Source organism: Erinaceus europaeus, chromosome 2 (genome assembly GCF_950295315.1).
Source record: "Erinaceus europaeus chromosome 2, mEriEur2.1, whole genome shotgun sequence".
NCBI lineage: Eukaryota > Metazoa > Chordata > Mammalia > Eulipotyphla > Erinaceidae > Erinaceus > Erinaceus europaeus.
The window spans coordinates 130,086,440-130,112,554 of NC_080163.1; the positions used below are offsets into that span (position 1 = coordinate 130,086,440).

The window sequence follows — 26,115 nt, forward strand, 5'->3', positions numbered from 1 at the left end:
GGGGTTCCTAGAACATACTGATGAGGTCATCTGTCCAGGGAAGTCAGGTTGGTGTCATGAATCCCTTTTATTTCTATATTCAAGCTTTTCATATTTTAAAGAACCAGGATAACAGATTAAGATGTTCCAGGATTGAAGTGTTTTGTGATCATGATGAACTTACTTGAATCTTTTGTTTCTGAAAGAGAAAGGACTAAATGAAAGCATATCTCAGTTTTGTGCGTGTATGTGTGTGTGTGTGTCAACTATTCTTGCCCCAAATGAGAGAGGAGACAGACTCAAGCATCCATCTTGCAGTTGTAGATTATTCCCAGCTAGACAGGTATTTTGCAGGTTGGTTTCAAGGTAATACTATTTTCAAAGTCCTGTGAGAGACAAGTGATCACCTGGGGCCACAGACCTGATGGAAGAAATGGGAACTTTGCAGGAGATAAAAGCAGATAACAAATCACACAACTTGTAAAAGCTGACTAAACCAGGTCTAGAAGCCACTGGTTACTTTGATCTATTCCTTAGCTGCTTAATTTACTTGTGAGACAGTTCTTGCTCCTTATGTCTTGATACTGGAGAATAGACTTCTTGATAGGTAAATCTGATTGAAAGATTAGGTAGGAAGCCACCTGATAAGTTCACAGCAAAGTGATTCAGATTTCAGGGAAAATGCCTTCAGAAACTGGCAGTAGACTTTACTTTCAGAGTGGAGAGGTGGAATTCTGGATTGGAGTGGGATGTGTGACCTACATTTCTGTGTGTGTACTTCAGTGCTATTAGCAATGACAACTAAGCAATTGTGCAGTTTTTTTTTTTTTGTTAAGCAGCAGCTGTATATTACTGAAATATTTTAATTGCTGACTTTTCTGGTCACAATTTTTTATATGGTACCAGAAGTGAGATCACTAAGACAGTGTGATTTTTTGTTTTCCAGGAAAGACAAATAAATATATTAGCGTGTTCCCAAGGTACATATCTGTGAAGCATTATTGGATACATTTTACTCTAAAATAATCATTTTTGCAGTATGCATAAGATTTAAAGTATACCATTATCCTAAGGAGCAAGGATTTTATTGTGTGGGACATCATGATATTCAACTTAAATGCTTTAGAAGAGTAAGGGAACTTATTCTGCTTTTTTTTCCCAGAGTGGTTTGATATACCACCATCTTTAAAAAAAATATTAGCTTTATTTATTTATTGAATAGAGACAGCCATAAATTGAGAGATGTGGGAGAGATAGAGAGGGAGAGACAGAGAGACATCTGTAGCCCTGCTTCACCACTTGTGAAGCATTCCCCCTGCAGGTGGGGACTAGGGGTTTGAACATGGATCCTTGTGCACTGTCCTATGTGCACTTAATTGGCTGCACCACCCTCTGTCCCCTGATATACCACCATCTTCACTCTTAAATTACTCCTGCTTTTTAGATGTTTTCTAAAGTCACATAGACAATGTATACTCAGTTTCTCTAAAATATTTCTTTCTTCCTTTGTTTTTCTTTCTTTCTTTTTTTTATTCTGTCTGTTCATCCAAGTCAGAACATTTTGGGAGTCACTCCTAATTATTTCTTAAATTATTCTATATTCTCTCAGTCTTTATAGCCAGACAATGAACTAAATCCTGAGGCAACTACTTCTTTTAACTTTCTCATCTCACACCTTTCCCCTCTCTTATGCTGCCTTTTCTAGGTCACTATCTCATCTCTTTCTGGTACCAGTGTGAAATCTTCTCAGAAGTATCTTTGCCTGTAGTCTGGTCTTCATGTTATCGATCCTCCAGTTGGTTGCAAAGTGACTCTCATAAAATGCATATGCAATCTGTTGCTTTCTTATTTAAAACCCATTAATGCCTGACCTTCATTTCTGGTGTATTTTCTAGGTTATTTTTAAAAAAATTTTTATTTGTAAAAAGGAAAAACTGACAAAAATGTAGGATAATAGGGGTACAACTCCACACAATTCCCACCATCAGAACTCCATATCCCATCCTTTCCCCTTCCCTGATAGCTTCCTTATTCTTTATCCCTCTGGGAGTACAGACCCAGGGTCATTGTGGGGTGCAGAAGGTGGAAGGTCTGGCTTCTGTAATTGCTTCCCCGCTGAACATGGGTGTTGACAGGTTGATCCATACTCCCAGCCTGTCTCTCTCTTTCCCTAGTGGGACAGAGCTCTGGGGAAGCAGGACTCCAGGGCACGTTGATGGGGTCATCTGTCCAGGGAAGTCTGATTGGCATCATGGTAGCATCTGGAACCTAGTGGCTAAAAAAAAGAGTTAACATATAAAGCCAAAAAAATTGTTGACTAACGATGAACCTAAAGGCTAGAATATTGCAGATGAAGATTTGGGGTCTCCATTTTAGAAATAGCTAGTAGGGCTAATTTAGCTATATTCTAAAGAGCCCATAACTTTATTAGTTTTTCCCTGAACTTGACATATGATATGCAGGTGGACCCAAGTTATTGTCTGGGGAGATGATGTCATGGCTGGAAAAAGGACTAGAAAGCTGGATCAGGGAAGAGAGTAGCTCCCTAATATGGGAAGGTGTATACATATTGTTGACTATAAATCCCATTGATTTGATGTGATCTGGGGCCCATATTCAGCTTAGGAGACTATGTGACCTCTGCATCCCTGTAGATCTGAGCTCATATTCTGTGATCATGAGTAGGAGCATTTCAAGCTGCCCCAGTTTTGGGACCCATCTTCCTCAGGTGGAAGATAAAGTATATTGTCCAGCCTCCTTTCGGAGGATGGAACATTCTCTACCATTGTTGATCCACATTGAGGGCAAGGTCCTATGGGGGCCCACAAAGGGATCTGTTGTGTTGTTTCTGATGGAGATGACTGGTAACAATGGAGAGAGATCTATTCAAGGTCTAGGCCCATCATGTCTGGGAATCTCAGGACTCCCCAATTAGGGCCCCAGCTGATAGGGTGGCCTGATAGTGACTAAAGAGTCATTGTTAAAGTATGCCAGTCTCTTGCCCTTATTCAACTTTTGCAGTCCTTATTTTGATAAGGTTAGCTTTGAAGTGACTGAGGGAAGTGTAATAGGAAGTGGATGAGGAGGGTATCTATATCTAAGTAGAAACTATTTCATTAGGAACTTTATGATGTCTTTTTAGGTCTTCTACTTGCTTGCTGCATACATTGACTCACTGCAGACTATTGTCCATTTTTGCATTCAGGTATATATTTTGCCCTAATTTATGGATACATATGTACATATGCCCTGTCTCATGGGACCTGGTCTATATCTAGGTTTTGCATCTTTGTTAGGAAGTGAACCACATGAAATGGAATTAGAGAATCCTATGAGATAGGAAAAAGGTTTTACCTGAGTAATGAAGCTGAAGGGTTGATATTCCATGCCTGAAGTCTCTGGACACAGCCTGAAGTGAAGCATGCAGGTGTGATATAGATAGAGTTTAAGTAAAGGAGATTGCCACATGGAAAGGCTTCTCTCTCTCTCTGCCTGTCTTCAGGCCCTCGGGTAGGGTGACCCCCCACCCATCCCTACCCCTTCCTGCACTTTATCTTCACTTCTACCTCATAACTGTAATAAAAGAAGTTTGAAATTTGTATGTCAATCATAGAGTCTGTCTTGTAATTCTTTCAAGGAGTTCTGTGACGAGGCCACACAGGAGTGAAGTGGTGGTTTTGATGTTTCCATTGCCCTTGTCAGCTCCCCCTTCTTCTTCTAGCGTTTGCCCTTCTTCCGTAGCCAGTTAACAGCGTCAAGTTGAGCCTGATGTAAAGTTTTGAGACCTCCTTTGAATCTGGAGAGGTGGCAGTCGTTGACTATGTGGGTCATAGTCTGTCTGTAGCCGCAGGGGCAGTTCGGGTTGTCTCTGGCTCCCCAGCAGTATCCATTCTATTACCTAGCTTTGCTTATGTTTTCACTTCCCCTTTCTCTTTTTCCTCTCACCCACATTTTTAGTTTATTTTCACATTACTTATGTAGAATGAATATATTTTTACACTTTAACAGTCCTTAAACAAGTTTTTCTTCTAATATTTATTGGGGGGATTAATGGTTTGTAGTCAACAGTAAATACAGTTGTTGGTACATGTGTCAAATTTCTCAGTTTTCTGGAAAACACTCTAACCCCTCACTTAAGTTCTCCCCCACCATCATGCACCAGGACCTGAAAGCCTCCCCACTGCCCCCAGTCTTTTACTTTGGTGCAATATACCAAATCCAGTCCAAGTTCTGCTCTGTGTTTTCTTTTCTGTTCTTATTTCTCAACTTCTGTCTATGAGGGAGATCATCCCATATTTACCCTTCTCTTTCTGGCTTATCTCAGTTAATATGATCACTTCAAGCCCCATCCAAGATGAGATGAAGAAGGTGAGTTCACCATTTTTAATAGCTGAATTGTATTCCATTGTGTATGTATACTACAACTTACTCAGCCATTTATCTGTTGTTGGACACTTGGGTTGCTTCCAGGTTTTGGCTATTAAAAATTGTGCTGGTGTGAACATAGATATACACACAGATCTTTTGGGATGGATATGTTTGGTTCCTAGGATATATCCGAAGGGAGGAATTGCAGGGTCATAGAGTAGGTCCATTTCTAGCCTTCTGAGTGTTCTTTAGTTTACTCTCCACAGGGTTTGGACTAATTTACATTCTCACCTGCAGTGCAGGAAGGTTACTTTGCTTCTACTTGGTGGTTTACTTACTGTTTTCACACTGCATTATAAATTCTAATTTGCATTTTAGAGCATTAAAAGTCTTTAAAGGAAGTAGTTTAGGTGCCAAGAGGTTTTACTGGGTTGTCAGGAAAGTCATGACACATTTTACATAGAAAAATACATCATGAATTTCCTGACAACTCTATAACAGAAAGAGTAAGAGAATGCCTACTTACTTTGAATTTCTACTTTTACTATCTCTGTACAATAAAGAATCTAACTCCAATTTTAATGTTTAACTGCTAAGTTAAAGTTCACTGTCCCTGAGTTGCCCAACATTTGGGAATGTTGATAAGAAACCTGAAAACATTACTCATTTGGCTCTAACATGAAGTTCATGTCCTTACCTGTAGATAGGGAAGAATCCTCCGATCATCTTCACCTGCTGTCAGCACAAAAATCCCAATCCAATCTTTTTTCTTTGCTCTTTCAAGGTATTCTTAGCTAACATAGAAACTTCATTATTGGGAGTCGGGCTGTAGCGCAGCGGGTTAAGCGCAGGTGGCACAAAGCACAAGGACCGGCATAAGGATCCCGGTTCGAACCCCGGCTCCCCACCTGCAGGGGACTCGCTTCACAGGCGGTGAAGCAGGTCTGCAGGTGTCTATCTTTCTCTCCTCCTCTCTGTCTTCCCCTCCTCTCTCCATTTCTCTCTCTCCTATCCAACAACAACAACAACAATAAAACAACAAGGGCAACAAAAGGGAATAAATAAATAAAATAAATAAAAAAAAAAGAAACTTCATTATTTGAGAAATAAATCTATCTTATCCTCTTGGTGTGTGGTATCATGAATCTTGGTGTATGAAAATTCTAGTTACCATCACATCTGCCTTTGAGGCGTGTGTGTGTGTGTGTGTATGTGTAGGGGAGGAACAAATCCCACAAAAGTTGAGTCTCCAGACCCCAATTAATATTATCTTTATGCATATAGTACTCAATACTATTTTGTTGCATATACATAAGTAAAAAGATTCAAACATACCTCAACACATAGGCAACTCCATTCAGACAGAAAGTTTGATTTGGTTTTTGATTTAGAACATGAGAGTAGGTGAGAGAATATATTTATCTTCATTTAAAAACTACTATTTATGGTGCTGGTGAAGTCACTTAAGTGGCTAGTGCACAGCTTTGTCATATGAGTCACCCAGGTTCGACCACCCACACACACACATTGAAGGAAGCTTTGGTGCTATGGCACCTCTCTCTCTCTCTCTCTCCCTCCCCCCTCTAAAAAACAGACAGCTGGGGGAACAACATAATGGTTTTGCAAAAGACTGTCTTGCCTGAGGCTCTGTGGTCCCAGGTTCAATCCCCAGCATCATCATAAGCCAGAGCTGAGCAATGCTATGGTCTTTCTCTGTGTCTTTCTCTCTCTCTTTCTCTTTCTCTCTCATAAAAATAACATGAAATAATTATATTAAAAAAAAACAGACAAACAAAACACCAGGGATGGTGGGTGTGATGTGAAACTATCTGCAATCTTACAGTCTTAGAAACTTATTTAAGTAAATCACCAATTTAAAAAGAGAGAGAGGGAGTCAGGCGGTAGCGCAGCAGATTAAGCACACATGGCGCAAAGCACAAGGACCTGCAGAAGGATCCTGGTTTGAGCCCATGGCTCCCCACCTACAGGGGAGTCGCTTCACAGGTGGTGAAGCAGGTCTGCAAGTGTCTGTCTTTCTCTGCCCCTCTCTGTCTTCCTCTCCTCTCTCCATTTCTCTCTGTCCTATCCAATAATGATGACATCAATAATAACTACAACAATACTAAATACAAGGGCAACAAAAGGGAAAATAAATGAATATTTAAAAAAGAGAGAGCGAGAAAGAAAGAGTAAAAACAAAAACTATTAAGAGGGCAGGGGAAACAATGTAATTAATTATTATGCAAAAGGATTTCATGCCTGAGGGTATAAGATCCTTGGTTTAATTCCCTGTACCCACCACCATAAGCCAGAGCTGAGCAGTGCCTTGGTCTCTATCTTTCTCTCTATAACTCTTTCATTAAACAAACAAACAAGGACATTTTTAGATATGAGCTGTATTGATTATTACATTTTTTTGTACTCAGTTTTCACAGAACATGCTGTGCATGTCTAAGGTGTTTATACATCTCATAGAAAATAGATTTGATTGGGGTGAGGTCTTTCTTTTGCCACAAAATGTCATTGAGTACTAAAGTATTTTCAATTAAATTGATTTCAGTAAAAGCATAGTACTGGCCCAGATCTTCTTTCTTGGCATCTACCAATTCCAGGAATAAATCAAATGGACAAGACTTTAATCTGATAGGGTCACCAAGCATAGTTAAGTTAATCTATTTAGGTCATATACCCAGTGAAAGATGTAGAGCTGATAATAAATGCAAGACCCATCTTTCAACAGTAGTATCATTCTAATCTAAATCTAGCCCTTTTGGGAAATTCAAGGTCATGGTGGCCAAGCCCTTACAGGTTTCAGCAAAGGGTTGAATTCTACATTTCAGGCCTTATGAAATTCATGTTAATGATTCAAAGAAAAATAATCTTACGACGTAACTAATTCTGATTCGAGCACTCTGAAAATAGCTATAATGAAAATCACACCAGGAGAAGGACATTGGTTATCTTATAGCAAAACAAAGCGTAATGAATCCCTTTACTCTCATTCTCCAGACCCACATCACAGTCACTTTATAGAACACCATTTCTTCCTTCCTTCTTTTCTTTTAATAGCTGTCTAACACATTGATCTAAAAACACAAAGGATATGTCAAAAATAGAAAATGTGTCTTATAACCCAGTCCTTTTCAATATGCATCATTACCGTTCTAGCCTGTTCCAATGATTATATATTTTTAAGTAGATATAAATCTTTTATGTTCTACTTCATTTTAATGAATCATATATTTTTCTTTTTGAAGCATAGTTTTCAAAATGATCATTCTGAAATAACTGTATGATAATACATATTAATAAATTACCTTTCCCCAAACTATTGAATACATTTGTTTGATTTGTGCATTCAGTAGTCTAGATTTTTCTGTTGTAATTATATATGTCAATTTTTTTTGTACATGTGGAGTCCATTTATACGTTGACTCTTTTATAGAAACACAGCATCACAAATAAAAAATAGCTTGTATAAAAAAGGAAGAAACACAGTAAGCATATCCTAAATTGTGTTTATATTGGTCTCCTTATAGACAGGAATAAGAAACTGCTACAGATTTCATTGATAGTGGGATTCATGTGGTTTAAATTCTTTTGGACCAAATTGTAAAGTTAGATTTAGGTGTATGTTTCTAACTTTCAGCAAATATATCAAAGTTTTTGTGTGCTCTTTAGTAATAACACAGCAAACTAGGTCATTATACCCTAGTACTGAAAAAACATTTTAAAAATAAAGACATACTTGAAGAAAAAAAGAATCATTAGTATCTCCTGTCCACAAGTATTATATTTAAGGGAAAAACATTCTGATGGCTTTACTTGAATAGAATATTATTATGTAAACAAGAAAATTATGCAGCCTGGGAGGTGGTATGATGAACAGGGCAGTTCCTGAAATCACATGTGCCAGAGTGATGCTCTGGTTATCTCTCTGTCTCCCTTTCTCTCTTCCTTTATCTTTTTCATAAATGAATGGATAACTAAATAAACAAATAAAAATTTTAATTTTTAATGTTTTATTTTATTTATTATTAGTTAGAAACAGAGAAATTGAGAGGGGACAGGGAGATAGAGACAGAGAGACACCTGCAGACCTGCTTTACCACTTGTGAAGCTTTTCCCCTGCAGGTGGGGATCAGGGACTTGAACCTGGGTCCATGTGCACTATAATGTGAGTATTTAACCAGGTGTGCCACCACCTGGCCTCATAAATAAATATTTTTAAAATACCAATTTATTCAAGCAAGGATTAATGTATTGATCATGAAATGTTTGGTCTCTTTGTGAAACTGACATTTTAAATATTTATATTATTGATTTCATAGAACTTCACAAAATGTTAAGATTTTGGGATGTTATAATTTCAGTTTGTGCCCTCTGTTCATAGCTATCATAGTTCTCACAAAGTCTGTGAGGTAGTTTGGTTACCATTGTTTTTCCAAGTTCATTTATTTCAGTCATCTATATTCCACATAGTCAACGACTGCCACCTCTCCAGATTCAAAGGAGGTCTCGAAACTTTACATCGGGCTCAACCTGACGCTGTTGACTGGCTACGGAAGAAGGGCAAACGCTAGAAGAAGAAGAATTTCACATATTAATTAAACCATCTGGTGTTTGTCCTTCACATCTTTACTTATTTGACTCAGCATAATCACCTCTATCCATTTTGTTCCAAATTATAAAATCTCAACTAAAATTTTTAAAAATAATTTTATTTATTTATTATTGAATAGAGACAGTGAGAAATTGAGCAGGGAGGGGGGAATAGAGAGACAGAGAGACAATTACAACTTTACTTCGTCACTCATGAAAACTTTCCCTTTGCAGGTGTGTACCAGGCACTTGAATTTTGGGTCCTATCACATTGCAGTGTGCTTAACCAGGCACACCAACACCTGGCCCCAATAGCTTTTTTTAACTTCAGAGTAGAGTTCTAACATATACATATGTATATATCCTATAACTTCTTAACTTTTCATTAGTGATTTAATAGTGATTTATAACAAGGGCATAGTTCCACCACACCCACCACCAAAGTTCTTTGCCTCCTTCCAGTGATAACCACCATAGTTTTCTCAAAGTTTGCAACATATTGGCTACTTTTCTTTTTCTTTGCAAGGCCTTGTGTTTTAATTCTCTGTATTTCACATATGAGCAAACCACCCAGTAGTTGTCTTTCACTTTCTTACTTTTTCACTAAGCAAATCAGTTCTGGTTCTGTCCGTTTTGTCCTGAAGGACACAATATCTTCTTTTTTTAAATTGAAGAGTAGGACTTCATGGAATAACTTCTTTATCCAGTCAACTGTCATTGGGTACTTCTTCTTCTTCTAGCGTTTGCCCTTCTTCCGTAGCCAGTCAACAGGTCAGGTTGAAAGCTGTCAGGAGCTGCTTGTTGCTGGCTTTGAAAGTGACTGGGATCCATGTGGATTCAGTCGGCTCGGAAGGATCGTCAGTTTCCCCAATGAATGGGTACTCACGGGATGCACCACGAGAAGGTCGATCCAATGCATCCCATTGGGCACTTAGGTTGCTTTAATATTTTTTGTTATTGCAGATAGTTTAGTTATGAATGGGTGCATATATCCTTTCAAATTTGTGCTTCCAGGGCACTTGAAATTTTAATATATCTGGTGGACAAATAGAGAGAACTAAAATGTGGTATAGTACTAGGTCAATATCTACTTTGTCGTGATCAAGAATATTCTTTGAAATTATTGCCATCATGAGAAAGAGACATCTAGGAAATGTGAATGAGTTTGAAATGAGAAAAATGACATATGAATAGCCTTTCTCCTCTTTTCTTTTCTTTTTTTCTTTCAGGATTATCGTTGGGTCTTGGTGCCTGCACTATGAATCCAGTGCTCCTTTGGCCATTTTTTCGATTTTGTTTTTGATAGGACATAGAGAAATTGAGAGAGGAGGGGAATATATAGAGGAGGAGAGAGAGCCAGACACCTGAAGACCAGCTTTACTACTTGTGAAACGACCTCCCTGCAGGTGGGGAGCCGGAGGCTTGAACCGGGATCCTTACACTTCATAATATACACTTTATAAGTGCACTTAACCCAGTGAGCCCTCTGGATATCCTATCTAGTGAATCTTCCCAATATTATCTTATTGGTGTCTTTCATTGACTTTGAGCTATTTTCACCTCTGAAAATTATAGACAATGATCATAATACTAATTATTATTCATAAAAATGAGAATAAAATTTATTTATTACCATACAATTCATTATTACCTTGTGGCTATTTACATCATATTGATTTACAAATTTGTTTCAGTGTTCCCAATTGCCTATAGATTTATATCTTCTCATAATTCTTTGAACAAATTTGAACTTTTTAGTGATTTCTTCATTAATGAATTAAGTAAAATATTTTACAGGTGTTAATTTTATATTTATATGACAGTTATGATTTTAACTTTTTTTTTAAAAAGGAAATATCTCAATACTAGGGTACAATAGCTGCTTAGTAATTCTCTCATACAATCTTTTGTAAAGGATACATTTGGCATTTCATAGGCTTTCTAACAAGACTGACTTTCAGTGACATAATTTTGCAATTATCCAAGCCTAATTCAAGTCTACAAAGATTTATTGAGTGCTTGCTTCATGCCTGCAGATCAGAGATCAATAAGACCCACCTGGGTCTCATATTGTCCACATGGGTACAATTACAACTCCAAATCTGACTATTCTCTGTGTTATGGTATATGTAGTAATAGAATCCTATGCAAAATGCCTTGGGAGAATGAAAAGAAAGCAATGAATTTCAATGAGATAGAATGTGCAGTGTTTTATCTAGAAGGTAGTATTTGAGTTGAGTCTTATAGGATATGTTAGTTCTTTTTTATTTCAAAAATAAAAATGGGAGATGGAAGATGTGGAAAGGCATTTTATCCAGAAAACCATCCTTCTCATCTTTGTGTATTGGGTAGGGTCAAAATACTCGGGGGTGGGGGGCAGGGATGGGGGTGTGGGTGTAAAATAGACTGGACCAAATAATAGAAGACTGAGTGTCAATATTTTGAATTCTACAAAAATCTTCTCTCTTCATTCTATAGTAGTTAAGGCCTAGAATTATATTTATACAGAGAGTGATACTATCAGATCTTATTAGAGGGAGGTAATTAGAATTGTGGTGCCTTGGAACATCCAGTTGGTAAACTACTACTGATAGAAAAGATTTGTCATATACCATATATGTGTGTTATTTCCACACTCAATAACTTGGAAGAGTATGCTAGACAAAATGTCCTATTATCATATTTGCTAATTTCAGTATTTGATACTCAGTTTCCTCCATTATTTTTATTTATGTATTGGATAGAGAAAGTCAGAAGCCGAGAGGTAAGGGGGTGATAGGGAGAGAGATGCTTGCAACACTGCTTCACCACATGCAAAGCTTTTCCCTTGCAGGTGAAGACTGGGGGCTCGAACCCGGGTGCTTGTATATTGTAATGCATGTGTTCAAACACGTGTGCCACCGCTCAGCCCTTTTTAAAAAATGTTGTATTTGTTATTAAGTTTGTTACAAGATTATGAAATTACAATGTATAGTTGCATACTACACCCACCACCAAAGTTTCATATCCCCAACCTCCAACCTCCCAGTGATAACCACCAAAGTTCTCACAAGTCTTACAATTTGCTTGTTCTATTTGGATTTTTTTTTTGGCAAGTTCATGTAATGTAAATTAGATCTCTAGATTCTATATATGAATGAAATCATCTGGCTCTTAGTCATCTTTCATCTCTTTATTTTTCTAAGCATACTCACCTTGAGTTTCATCCATTTTGTGTCAAAGGAAACAATATCATCTTTTTTGATTACAGAGTAATATTCCATGGAATATATATCCCATAATTTCTTTAGGCAGTTAACTGTGGTTGGGGATTTAGGTTGCTTTCAATCTTTGACCACTATGAATAATGCATCTGTGAATATGAGGGTACATATGTACTTTTGCATAAGTATTTGTGTGTGTCCTTTGGATAAATGACTGAGTGGTGTTGCCATGTCAATGATTTCTTATCCTAATGTAATTAGTATTTAAAAAATTAGTATTAAAAATTAATTCCTAAACTATATGAGTTTCATGTTCTACAAAACCTGGATCCATGTGTGGGTATTTGACAGCTGATTTATTGTAATTAGATGATGCAACAAAAATGGTTGGAGTTCATTTCCTGTCACCATTGTCTTCTGACCTTTGCCCCCACCATTACACTGATGATCTTGCCAAGTTAATTTATCAGTGTCCTATTTGTAGTATTTGATGGATATTTTTCTTATTTGTTTTTTAAATCCCCAAAATAATTCACAAATATGTGTATTTGTGGAAATTATGTTTCTGCACATAATTTGGAAAATAATGTTTTGAAAAAATCTGGAAAATTTGACAAATCCTGTGGAAATTTGCCAAGAATTATTTTCTGCATCATTCCACCCTTTCTCAATTCTTCATTGCTCTTTATGTGTAATCTTACTTATATCTTGGAAAGTTCCTCTATATCTCTTTATGTATTTTGTAGTATAAATGAATGTAAATTGGGTATATGTTTTATGTTTTAAATTATACATGACAAGTAATTTGTTTTACATTATGAGGGATAATACTACACATATACTGCAGGTTTTTTTCTTTTTTTATTTATGTCTAAAAGCATCTATCAGAGGTTTTCCACATAGGTGTAAACAAATGCACCTCTTTCCTTTCTGTGTGATTAATATTACATAGGGTGGATTTTTTAACGATTGCTATATTGAGAGATAGGTATTTGCGAATCATTTGTTAGTGTCAAATGATGATACATATGAGCATCCCTGATTAGACTAGATTGCACATTGTGCATTTCTATGGGATGAACTCTCAGGTTCAAAACGGCTCTTGAGAAATAAGGGGCCTACGTTCTCTTAAACATATGTGGCAGGAGTAAAGAGAAACAAAAAAATTGAGATGTCAAGGGGTAACAAGGAATTCCTCAAAAACAGATTGGAAATTTACAGTGAAATACAAGTTGTGTGTTCAAATAGGTTTGGAGGATAATGAAAGTAGGATTGAAGGATATCATGGGATTTATCCTGAATATCTGAATCCCAGCTTGTTTCATGAACTCAAAGACTGTTTTCAAAGAAAATCTCTGTGAGATATTGTGTACCCAAACCTGGAGATTTTACTGACAATCTGTGTGAGGCTGTGTACAGTAAGAGGGCCTTCAGGACAGGAGCACCTGACTAACTGTAGCTTTCCTGGGAGAGAGGATTTGCAACAGCACCCCACTTTCAGCTACCCCTTTAGCACTGTGTACTGCAGTAGCTCAGGCCAGTATCTTGGGGACCAGGGAAGGGAAAACATCAGTCACTGCTTCATAGCTGGGAACAGCTTAAGGTGTCTCTTGCAGCCTTGTTGAAATGACTACAAATGACTCAGTAAGTAAAGAAGATCCGCAGCAACACATGCTCAGTGAATCTGTGAGATTTAAGGAAAAAGATGTGCAACTTAATAGCATATGAAGCACTGGATTCTAAGCCTTGGCTGTACTCTACGATGAACTAGATACTGTTTATTTATTTTTTTAAGTTTTCATTTTCAGATTACTGCCCAGATAAATCATCTTCATTGAGAGTAGAACCCTGCCTGCTTCAGTAGTTTAGAAGTTTTACATTATTTATTTATTTACTTTGTATAGCGATAGAGAGAAATTGAGAGGGGAGGGGGGTAATAGTGATAGAGACAGATGCCTGCAGCACTGCTTCACTGCTTAATATGCTTCCTCTCTGCAGGTGGGGACCAGACTTTGAACCTGAGTCCTCATGCACTATAATGTGTATACTCTACCAAATGCACCTCGACCAAGCCTTATTTTAAAAGTTCAGATTTGAATTGTAACACATTGTAAAGACTAATGGAATTAGAAATGAAAAAATGGGCCACAGCAAGCTTGTGGGCCCAGGTTCAATCCCAAGTGCTGTCATTTGTCAGAGTTGGGCAAAGCTATGGTCTCTCTCTTTAATAAAAAGATAAATCATAAAAAAATCAAGATGATTAATAGTGAACATTCCTGAGCTACATGGTATAATGGAATACAGTCAAACCCAGATCTGGAGTATGACTTCAAATATTTAGCATTTAGGAAAGATGCTTTTCCAGTTTGATGAACTACAACTTATTCACTCTCTAATCTTAGAGGCTTTTATGTATGGTTTACTAATGCATACATATGTGGATATTAAAAATATAGTATATGTTTACTGGTTAGAGCTCCATTGCAAATGACATTCTGCCTTCTATAGCAGGCATTTATCAAATATGCTTTTTTTGTGGGTTGACAATGAGGAGATGGAGCTATTAGTGTTACACTCCAGGTGTCCTTGTCTCTTGGCATAATTGACCATCTGAGGTGGGAAGCGGCCTTGTATTCACCTGCAAATATTTCTTATAATTAGAGCTCCTCTCACATATACTAATGCTCTACTGCCTGCCCGCCCGCCCGCCCTGTGTGATCTCAAAGACTGCATTGAAGGGCAAGGATCATTGAATTCTTCCCTGGTAAGCCGATCTATCACCCATGTGGTTCAATTTGTAGAGAGAAATGCCACTTAGGGTCAGTCCCTAGATGAGAATTTGCTGTTGTTGTTGATGTCATGAAGTATTTTCATAAAATTTTACCATTAGAAAGACACAGGAATATGGGAGTCAGGCGGTACTGCAGTGGGTTAAGTGCAGGTAGCAGCAAAGTGCAAGGACGGGCACAAGGATCCCAGTTTGAGCCCCCAGCTCCCCACCTGCAGGGGAGACACTTCACAGGCGATGAAGCAGGTCTACAGTTGTCTGTCTTTCTCTCCCTCTCTCTGTCTTCCCCTCCTCTGTCTATTTCTCTCTGTCCTATCCAACAATGACAACATTAATAATAACTACAACAATAAAACAACAAGGGCACCCAAAGGGAAATAAATAAATAAATATAAAAAGAAAGACAGGAATAAAAAATATCTATTTCTGGTCTATATTTTTCCTTAAAGCACATCATATTTTATAGTTAGTATTTCTTTCACTATAGTGTATTATTAGAAACTATTTTTGGGGAGTCGGGCTGTAGCGCAGCGGGTTAAGCGCAGGTGGAGCAAAGCATAAGGACCGGCATAAGGATCCCGGTTCGAACCCCGGCTCCCCACCTGCAGGGGAGACACTTCACAAGTGGTGAAGCAGGTCTGCAGGTGTCTATTTTTCTCTCCTCCTCTCTGTCTTCCCCTTCTCTCTCCATTTCTCTCTGTCCTATCCAACAATGACAACAACAATAATAACTACAACAATAAAACAACAAGGGCAACAAAAGGGAATAAATAAATAAAATAAATAAAAAAGAAACTTTTTCTGTTATGTGTTTTCCTTCCTTTCACACTAAAGTCTTCTTTTTTTAATATATATTTATTTATTCCCTTTTGTTGCACTTGTTGTTTTTAATTGTTGTAGTTATTCTTGTTGTTGTTGTTGATGTTGTCACTGTTGAATAGGACAGAGAGAAATGGAGAGAGGAAGGCAAGACAGAGAGGGGGAGAGAAAGATAAACACCTGCAGACCTGCTTCACCACCTGTGAAGCGACTCCCCTGCAGGTGGGGAGCCGGGGGCTGGAACTGGGATCCTTACGCCAGCCCTTGCGCTTTGCACCACCAGCTCTTAACTGCTGCACTACCACATGACTCCCCATTACACTAAAGCCTTGTATAGTTTTGAAGTTTGCCAGAATTTTAGATCTTTTTTCCTAAATGCTTGTTATTTAAAAATTAAATTAAAAAAACCCAATTATTTGATGCTTTATATTCTAACAAGTCTTCTCTATGTTCCTCTGATTGGAATTGGATTTATTTTCATTTTAGATTAAAAAATGATCATTTTTCCATAATTCAAAGCTTTACTTGCTTTGAAGTATAGAATTCCTAACCCACCTATTAGTGACACAGCTCTTTTCAGTACATCCAAACAGCCTTCAAAGAAAATTTTTTGAAAACCTCACACTGATGACATATGCACCGTTTGTTCTTTTTTTAATTCTCTTTTTAATTTTTTATTATATTTATTTATTGAATAAAGAGCCAGAAATCAAGAGGGAACGGGGTGATAGAGAGGGAGAGAGACAGAGAGACACCTGCAGCCCTGATTCACCACTCATAAAGACTCAACATTACTATAAGAGGAATGCAAAAATAAAGACAGCAATGAGATACCACTTCACTCCTGTGAGAATTTCATACATTAGAGTTGAGTGAACATGCTACAATGTACAAGGACAAAGGTTCAAGCCTCCATTACCTACCTGCAGGGGGGAAGATTTGCAAGTGGTGCAGCAGGTGTCTCTCTTTTGTTCTCCCTCTTTATCTCTGTTTTCCTTTTGACTTATCTCTGTCTCTATCTAATAAATAAATTAAATATTATAAAAGGAAAGAGAAGTATTAACAAATGTTGGAGAGACCGTAGAGGGAAAGGAACCTGTCTATTCAATACACTGCTATGAGAATGCAAATTGGTCCACCCCCTGTGGGGAGCAGTCTGGAGTAATCTCAGAATGTTAGAAATGAACTTGCCCTGTTGGAAATTTCTCTCATGGGGCTTATCCAAAGGAAGCAAATGCAGCTATCCAAAGATATATATGCCCACCCAGAACAGGTTTTTTTTGTTTATTTATAAAATGAAAATAACAGAACATTTTTCTAAATATAGCATTCTTTGTCGAAATGCCCAGTTATCATAACTGCCACCAGCATGGTTACTCCCCAGAACCACTACTTTGCAAATTGACTATTTCTCCTTCTGCTCATAACCAAGGGGGTGTTGATTGGATCGACATTTATTTAAATTTCAGTATTGACCACCATTTTATGAATTTGGTGATAAGGCTTTATGTTGATAAGAAGTTTGAAGGGAAAAATGCTCATTTTAATCTCTACAGTATCAGTGGTTGGATTAGGGTGCTGTTAGTTACTCAGCTGGTGTTGAATGTGCAGCAGAAAGTGGACATCGACACTGTATCATTTGTGTTCTAAGAATTTTAAAGCATGAAATACAATCTTTTCTACATAATGGGTAATTTCCATAGAAGAGCATCACTATTTATTGAAGTAACTTCTCAGTTGGAGATTATATTTGAATTTATTTAATCCATGAAATAGTCTTTTAAGTCTGAGGGCCTAATTAGCCATAAAGATAGATTTTCACTCTGAAAATTATTCTTAAGGATCAGTGATGAGAATCAAAGCATGATTTTTTGTATGGTTAATATTCTTGGCCCTCTCAGTACTCTTCACTGTTTGTAAATACATGTGTATGTGTGTATAAATCTAAATAAATGACTTGAGTTATTCATAAAATAATATTAACATTACCTAGTATATTCTGATAGCTTCTTCTCTATTACATATTATACCTTTTAAATTAAATTTTCCTTTTTGATTAGAGCACCACTCAACTCTGGTTATTGGCAGTGCTAGTGATCAAATCTGGGGCTGCTTTTATGAAAGTTCCATTTGCTGTCATTGTGCTACCTCCCTGGCCTATTTATTATTTATTTTAAAATAACACACCAAGTTGACATCATAAACTACAGTTTCAGGGAATAGACACATTGATTGCATCATATAGGTGTTTCGGTCACGTTTCTCTGACTTTCCCTGTTGTAGAAATTATACAGATGTTAATTTAAGGTCATATACAGTATCTTTGAAATAACAGCAGTATAAACAAATATTTGCATTCTTGCACTGAAGGTTAAATGGTTAATCCAGCGCAATTTAGTGGTTAAATGTTGATCTAAAACTAACCTTCAGTGGAAATGCAGAGGTCTGTACCTAGCTGTTATCGCTTTTCTTGACCTCAGCCTCCTTCAATTTCCCATCTGTATCCTATAATTTAATTTTAATAGTGGTTTGCTCTACCACCTTTATGACATTATGAACACTTTATGGCATTTGAACACTTGTCCCAATTATCAACTGGCATAACTACTAATCATCTTCTAAGGTTCATCTAAGAAAGAGGGGCACTGACTAATATTTATCCAAATAAATAGATGAAAATGCAAATTAATGCTAACATATTTGAAGACTTTATTTGCCAATTCCTGAAAGTACAGATCTGTTTTTGAGTTTTGTGGAATCATTGCCCTCAAAAACTTATATTTCCTCCTCTGTAAAATGGAAAATAAAATAGTACAATATTGCCTTGAGGATTAAATTAAAGACCAAGCATGGCAGCTGGTAATTCTTCAATTTGGCAAAAATATATTATTTACCATAGGAAAAAAATGAGCATAGTGAAGTACTAAAGCTGGCTCATTTTTTTTTTTTTTTTGAGAAGCAGTAGTTGAAATTTCGAGAATTTCATGAGTTGGTTGATGAATCATCACTAGCCATGAACCATGGTGGGAATATTTATACCACAGAAATTGATATATGCAACAGATCAGGGCTCCCCTGCCTACCCAAGAACTATTTGTCCACATTTACCTGTACACATTGGCTAGAGCCTTCAGTAGCATAAAATATAGGGTTTGTCTCAGGGTAAATTTTTTTGGACACTGAGTAGGAGACAGAATGACCAGTGGTCAACTCTTATTGGAGAGAAGAGACAAATTAAGAGTTGGAAAACATGAGCCATAGTTCATGTTGAAGAACTCTTACCTGAACTTACAGATGCTTTGGGACTAGAAAGGTTATTCAGAATTATCCTGTGTTGGGTCTAGTGGGTCAGGACTTAAGCTCCTGCATCTTTCAGGTAGAAAAGAAAGGCATAGACTTGGGAGAGGCAGCTCAGTAGTGGAGCCGGTGAGTAAAAGCTGACTGCATGTAGTTATGGCAATGAGCCTTCCCTTCCCTGTGCAGCATATCAGAGGATCTATCAAAGGGGCAGAAGCAAATATCCCTGAATTTACAATGCCCCTAGCCTGGTGAGCTAGAAAAGGAAATGATTTTTATCTTCAGATATATTCCCTGGGTCAGCACTGTGACTGAGGAGTAGACAGGCTGCTAGGGATGCATGATCTATGTCGCACACATGAAGAAACACAGGGCAGAGAGGCAGAGGGTTTGGCATGCTTTGCTTTTCATCCAGCAAAGCTACCATAGGAGTCATGAAGCCCCTAGTTTATGGGCTCGGGTGAACCTATGCTCTATCTCAGGGGACCTATATCTAGGACTATATCTAGCTTTGGGGACTTTATTGGGGAGTGGAACACCTGGAATGGAATTAGAGAATACTATGAAAGGAAAGGTCTCACCCGAGTGATGAAGCTGAAGGGTTGTCATTCCACACCTGAGCGAAAAATATATACCTGAAAGCAGAAGTACACAAGAGCATGCAGGGAATACCCCCCAACACTTCATTCCAGTCTTTAGGTCCATGATTGTTCAACAGTTTGTTTGGCTTTGTATGTTAATTCTCTTTTCAGCCACCAGGTTCTAGATGCCAGCAAGATGCTCACCAGACTCCCTGGACAGACGACCCCATCAATGTGTACTGGAGCTCCACTTCCTCAGAGCTCCACCTAACTAGGGAAAGAGAGAGGCAGACTGGGAGTATGGATCAACCAGTCAACACCCATATTCAGCGTGGAAGCAATTACAGAAGCCAGACCTTCCACCCTCTGCAACCCACAATGACCCTGGATCCATACTCCCAGAGAGATTCAGAATGGGAAGGCTATCAGGGGATGGGATGGGATATGGAGATCGGGTTATGGGAATTGTGTGGAATTTTACCCCTCTTATTCTATGGTTTTGTTAATGTCTCCTTTCTTAAATTAAAAAAAAAAAAAGAGTCATGAAGCCATATGGTGATTTTGAGGCATGAGGAAAAGTGATCATGGTCAAGAGAACAATGTCTGAGTTGCTGATATTTGTTTGATATATATAGTGACTGTTCTATTTTTTTTTTTTTTTTTGTGTGTGTGTGTGTGTGTGTGTGGTCTGTCTGCCTGAAAGAGAGGAGTACCATTCCATCATTTATGATGTTCTGTTTTTGTCTTTCTTCTTGTTATACAGTACCAGAGATCAAACATGCTAGGCTCTACTCTTGAGCTGTCTTTGGAGTTCCGGTGATTGGTCTACTTTCAACAGTTAAAAACAAGGTATGAGTCAAGAGTCATATACTTCCTTTAAGGGCTAGATGAGCAGGGACAAAATGGCACAATTTTTCTTTTCCTCAACATTCCCTAACAAACAATAGCCTCTTCTGCAATACACTAAACTATGATTAGGCAACAAGAAATAAATACCCATGCCCAACAAACTCCCCTTCCTTATGTTCAGCAGCATTGATCTGAGTGCAGCTGCCATGGAGAATTTGCAGCCCAATGGCTATGTGTGTCGATATAAAAGCCCAAGTCATTTCCCCACTGACACATGTTCTGCTCTTCTCTTTTCTTTGGCTCAGAGGAGGGAGAGATGAGAAAATGGACCATGGAGCAGCTTCTGATTTATACTTCTTTTCTGAACCAGGGAGTTCATATTGATTAGTGGATGAATGAGTCTGTCCCTTTGTTTCAAATGATTAGAGTGAATGTCTGCCCTTGGAATATATCACAGCTCCACTGTGACATAACGAATAAGATCCACTGTGTTTTTTGTAAATCTCAATGCCTTTCCCATACTTATGAAATGCAGTTGTCGATGATACTTAACCTGGTTATGGAGAAATAGGTCTTTGGGGAGTCCTGAAGAATGTGTATGCCAACAGGAACATCAAAATATGTCAGATTCTTTCTTTGGGCTCTCATATTGCTTTTTGTATTTATACTGAATTTTTCATCAAAGTGGTTGATGACATATTTGTTACTCATCTGAATTCAGTTTTCCTCTTGTTGTTCTGTTGTGGAAATCTCACTATTGATCAATGCTTATCTAAATAAGTTTTGGCTGAGTTTTCTTCTGTAATACTCAGTAGTTGATGAGGGTGAGGTGGGGGTAAAACCACTAGAGGGTATACTTTTATATTTAAATGGGATATTTGACTTTAACATTTCTAATTAACATGATTACAAAATTAACAACAAAGAAGACTCTCATAATATTTTGTTTTCAGGATTTCCTAAGTAAAGTGACTATAGGGAGAAGCTACTTTTCATATTGTTCTCTTTGTTCTATATTTAGTTTGGAAAAATTTGCTCCAATCTGAAATTGTTTGAAAAGAACTTATTTTGTGCATCTCATTTTGCCTCCTTGAATTCTTCCTTTGAAGAAACATGATTTTTCTTTCTGGAGAAACTAAAAATAAATATTCTCCATATTCATATATTCTCCATCTGGCAAACTGTCCAGTACTGAAGACAATGCTAATGTTTTCCATCTAGTCTTTCATTTCCTAATAGAGTGTATTTAATTCCCTCAACCATTTATACTTTAATTCAAATATTAATGTTTTTTCCATTCATTGACCTCTGGGTTATGGGACCAGCATGGTTTTGCTGAGCCACTTTGATAAGACTGATGCTTAAATCCATCTCCTAATATCCCTTCAAATGGTCAAGACTTGAGGAAGTGCTCAGAGTCCTCCCTATTCCACCAGCAGTGATTTGTCTCCCTTTTCTGTGTTTCTGTAGAATAATGCACTTTGGTTGTAGCATTGACCATGTACTTTCCTTGTGATTTGTACCTTTCTTACTTGGCCCCCCTCTTAGTAGTGCTCTGAACTCCCTTGTTCCTAACTATCTTAGAGGCATTTCCAATTAATTGGATAGTTCTGTCTCAGTAAATTAATAAATGAACAGGGTGAATAGGGAAAAAAAAGAGATGGTGAGTACCTCTGGGGTTTTGACTGTGGAGTAGCAGCAAACAGTGAAAACTATCCCCCAGAACAACTAAAATCAACAACTATTGAAATTAATATACGTCAGTATACTACAGCTGAGACATCCACAGAAACACAGAAGCCTCAGAAAGGTGCTTGTGTGCATTGCTGGGGTGAGAAGGGGCACAGGATTGAGACCAAACACACAGAAGATGAGAGATCTGGCAGTGAACAGCACCATTTTGCCTCTGGGAAGCAGCAGTCAAGGCAGCACATGGTGCTGATTGTAGAGGGGGAGTCTCTGAGCTTTAATCTATCACCTCAGGGGTACAACTATTCTAAACTGGTGGCAAGGACACAACATAGTAGTGGGGAAAATGCCTGAGTCTGGTCTGCCATAAAACTAATGTAGACATACAGAAAGGTAATTTATGACAGCTAGCAGCTAACAGGTAGCAGTTAACAGCTAAATGGCAAACTGAGCCCTGCTTCTTCTATCACAAGTGCCACCTAGTAGCAACCCCCTGAGGCTTGATTTCAGATTGAAGTTCTACCAAGAAGCCATATATATACACCATACAGAGTATACAACAGGTCAAAGAAATCCTAAGAAACAGTGCCAAACCCCACCCCTACCCCCAAATATATGTCAGGCAAATCTAGTAATTACAATAGCATCACTCATTGACTCAGCGACAACCAGCATAATAAATGCTCAAACAGCAGAGAAATTGCAAAATCAAACTCCAAAATATGATGTCAGAAAAACAGAAATGAAAAAGGACTCCAGAAAAATTAGATATAGAGGTATTATCAGAGAAAGACTATAGAAAACTCATTATGAAGTCTCTCCAAGAGTGTAAGCATAGTATAGAGAAGAATATTCAAGAGATGAAAAATAATGAAGAGGGTAAGTGGTGTTGCACTTGACTAAGCACACACATTACAGTACACAAGGACACAGGTTCAAGCCCTTGGACCCCACCTGCATGGGGAAAGCTTCTTGAGTGGTGGATCAGTGATACAGGTGTTTCTCTCTCCTTTTCTATCTCCCATTCCCCTCTCAATTTCTCTCTGTCTCTATCCAATAATAAATAATAATATTTTTAAAAAGAATATTTAATGTGGGCTGGGGAGACAGCATAATGGTTATGAAAAAGAATATTTAATGAAAAAGTTAGGAAATCTATCCAAGTAGATTTCTTCAAGAAATTAGAAAACATGAAAGAAGAATGTCAATCAGAGTACACTAAGCAGTTAGAAAACATGGAAGAAAAACTTCAAATAGAATTTAACGGTATAAAAGACACACTGAGTGCAGTACAAACTCCCAGGTAACAGGTTTTAGAAGTATACTAAAGCAGAGAAAATAATATCTAAACTAGAAGACACATTATCCCAATCTTCCAACTTAAAGATGATACAGAAGAAAGGTTTAGAAAGAATGAAGCAATCCTCTGTGAAATAGCAGACTCCATAAAATAGTCAAATGTTAAGAGTAATAGGAATTCCTGAGAAAGGTGACAGAGTAAAAGGAAAAGAAGCTATATTCAAGGAAATATTCAAGGAAATTCCTCACCTGGGCAATCCTCAGAACATAAATTTCCTGGAAAGATAATGTACACCTAGGTACCTAAATGCAGAAAGGCCAACACCAAGACATATATTGTAAAACTTTTAAAACTGAAGGATAAGGGGAAAATATTGCGAGGGAAACAAAAGAAGTGGCAATAAAAATGTAGAGTTATCAGGCTTTCATCAGATTTCTTGTCACAAACCCTAGAGGCAAAGAGAGATTGCAATGATATATTCAAAATACTGAAAGAACTGTCAACCACATGTACTCAGTCCTGCAAAATTATCCTTCAAATATGAGGGCGAAATAAGGGCCTTTTCAAATATTCAAAAGCTAAAGAATTTATCTTGCAAGAATTTTGGAATTGCAATTTCCCACCTTGCAAGAATCACTGAAAGGAATCCCACAAGAATAGAAGAAATAAGTTATTACACATTCTTTTTTTTTCTTTTTTCTTTAAGAAAGGATTAACAAAACCATAGGGTAGGAGGGGTACAACTCCACAAAATTACCACCACCCAATCTCCATATCCCACCCCCTCCCCTGATATCTTTCCCATTCTCTATACCTCTGGGAGCATGGACCCAGGGTCATTGTGGGTTGCAGAAGGTAGAAGGTCTGGCTTCTGTAATTGCTTCCACGCTGAACATGGGCATTGACTGGTCGGTCCATACTCCCAGTCTGCCTCTCTCTTTCCCTAGTAGGGTGGGTCTCTGGGGAAGTGGAGCTCCAGGACACATTGGTGGGGTCTTCAGTCCAGGGAAGCCTGACTGGTATCCTGGTGACATCTGGAACCTGATGACTGAAAAGAGAGTTAACATACGAAGCCAAACAAATTGTTGAGCAATCATGGACCCAAAGCTTGGAATAGTGGAGAGGAAGTGTTAGGGGGGTACTCACTGCAAACTCTAGTGTACTTCTTACAGGCATATATTTTGCAATAGTTTACAGAAACGTGTGAACATATGCTCTCTCTCACAGAAACTGGTGTATATCTAGGTTTTGAGACTTCGTTAGAAAGTGAACCACCTGAGATGGAATTAGAGTGTACTATGAAAGGAAAGGTCTCACCTGAGTAATGAAGCTGAAGGGTTGTCATTCCACATGTGAAGTCTCTGGACACAGTCTGAGGTGAAGCATGTTGAGGTGGCAATCGTTGCGTTGGTTAGGTTGTGATCAGAGGATGCAATATTATTTGATATGGATTGGGAGACGCATACGGGAAAGTGGGCCCTATCCAAGGGTTCCAGGACTGGGGGAAGTAGGGGCTCTATAGTGGAGATGTGAGGTTCCTGCTGTCTTAGGGTTCAAAAAGACAATCGATAGTTAATGTTATCATCACATTATTTGGTAATTGGGTTAACTTTGAAAAGTCCCTTTGTTATGGTTTGCTGTACAGTATCCAGTATCTGGTATATAGCTGTGCTATTGGAGGCTTCTAATCTACTTGGTCTAGGCTTTTGAGAGAGTCCGCATATCAAATACACAGCCTATATATTAAAAAGATTCAGTTTGTGTTTTGAAAAACTTCGAGACATACAATTAATTTTCCCCCTCTCATATTAATTAACTAGTGACTTATATGACTACATTTTACTAGGAGTGTACATAAACACCATTCCCACCACCAAAAGACTGTGACCCATCCCTCCCACGCACTCCCACCCCCCACTGGCCCAGGAAGCTGCATGTCTACCCCTCACCACAGGATTTTACTTTGGTGCCCTACTTACAATTTGGTCAGTTCCTGCTTTTAGTTTCCCTTTCAGATCTTCTTAATCAACTTCTGTTGATGAGTGGGATCATCCCATACTCATCTTTATCTTTCTGACATAGGTCACTTAACGTAATTCCTTCTAGCTCTGCCCACGATGGGTCAGAGAAGGTGGGTTCATTGTTCTTGATAGCTGCATAGTATTCCATTGTGTATATATTCCACAGCATTCTCAGCCAGTCATCTGTTGTTGGGCACCTGGGTTGCTTCCAGGTTTTAGCTATTATGAATTGTGCTGCTATGAACATAGGAGTACACACCTCTTTTTGGGGTTGGGTGTTATGGAGTCCTTGGGGTATATCCCCAGGAGAGGAATTACTGGATCATATGGAAGGTCCATGTCTAGCCTTGTGAGAGTTTTCCAGCTGCTCTCCACAGAGGCGGTACCAATTTACATTCTCACCAGCAATATAAAAGGGTTCCTCTGTCCCCACAACCTCTCCATCATTTGATGCTTTTGTCCTTTTTGATGTATGCCATTCTTACAGGCGTGAGGTGGTATCTTAGTGTTGTCTTAATTTGCATTTCTCTGACAATCAGTGACCTAGAGCAGTTTTTCATATGTTTGTTAGCCTTTTGGATACCCTCAGAGGTGAATGTTTTGTTCATATCCTCTGCCT

The 26,115-nt window shown here is 38.1% G+C and overlaps 1 long non-coding RNA gene across 1 annotated transcript; it reads left to right on the plus strand.

The window, feature by feature from the left end:
- The first annotated feature begins 3,376 nt into the window (after window positions 1-3,376).
- Window positions 3,377-20,669, plus strand: LOC132536977 (uncharacterized). The gene is made up of 3 exons (XR_009548494.1): window positions 3,377-3,406; window positions 4,304-4,347; window positions 20,401-20,669. It is a non-coding gene; the product is annotated as an uncharacterized LOC132536977 (long non-coding RNA).
- Window positions 20,670-26,115: the final 5,446 nt, after the last annotated feature.